The sequence below is a fragment of the Perognathus longimembris genome, chromosome 25, assembly GCF_023159225.1.
Source record: "Perognathus longimembris pacificus isolate PPM17 chromosome 25, ASM2315922v1, whole genome shotgun sequence".
Lineage (NCBI taxonomy): Eukaryota > Metazoa > Chordata > Mammalia > Rodentia > Heteromyidae > Perognathus > Perognathus longimembris.
In genome coordinates, this window is record NC_063185.1 from 137,145 (window position 1) to 138,312 (window position 1,168).

Here is a 1,168-nt window from a genome sequence, read left to right on the forward strand (position 1 = left end):
GGTTACCTGGAGATTTCAAAATAAAACACCTTAGAGGATCGTGCTTAGCTGTTTTTTGAACTGTGATCCTCAGATCTCAGCCTCCTGAGTAGTTACAATTAGCAGTGTGAAGAAGCAGCCTGTGCCTGAATTTTTATGTTTTTGGTGGATTCTCTGTTCTTCCATGTGTGTTAGCAAGGTTGGGTCCTGAATTACAGGTAGACGTGTAACATATAGTGTCCAGTGAGAGATATCTCAACTCTATGTCTCTGTCTGTTTCTCTCTCCGTGTGTTTGTCTCTGTGTCTGTCTATCTCTCTTTCTCTTCCTCTTTCTCTCTCTGTACTTCCTACAGTAAGTATAATGATATCAACTCCCTTACAAGGAAATACATTTCTGGGCAACATAACAGAGGCGCTTACTGACTAGTAAATATCTACCAAAAAAAAAAGCCCCCAATGTGTAAAATTATCACAATGAAAACTCTTCTGTAATAATGTACATTAAGTCCTCTTAACTAATGTACATTAACTCTATAAATCTGAGTTTAAAAATGAATCATTAGGGCTGGGAATGTGGCTTAGTAAGAGTGTTTGCTTAGGATGTATGAAGCCCTGGGTTTAATTCCTCAGTGCCACATAAAGAAACAGCTGGAAGTGGCGCTGTGGCTCAAATGGTAGAACACTAACCTTGAGCAGAAAGAGTCTCAGAGACAGTACCCAGACCCCTGAGTTCAGGCCCTAGGAACATTAAAAAAAAAGAGAGAAAGAAAATCATCAAATGCTTATAATGCCATAAGAATAAAATAGTAAACTGCAAATTTCCACCTTCAAGTTTAGATAATTCTACTTATATTAAACAAAAGTAACATTAAAGTTTGATGGGTGGTAGAAATTGGGGAAAACAGCAAGGAAAAACTGATGTCATATTATTTTACTACCATCAAGCATCAAAAACATTAATTGGGACACCTGCATATGGTTTAATTCTAAATTTGCTGATTATGAATTCATCTGCAAGGGGTATCAAATATGCATTCAAAATCATGGTCTGCCAAAAATTAGGGTAATGATTTCATCACACTGTCACTGTCATCTACACCCAAGTTATGTTTAAACTACCTCTACAGATGGTTTTTATAACAAAGAAAACTTTTAAAATGCACCTCTAAACCAGCCAACAAAAACATC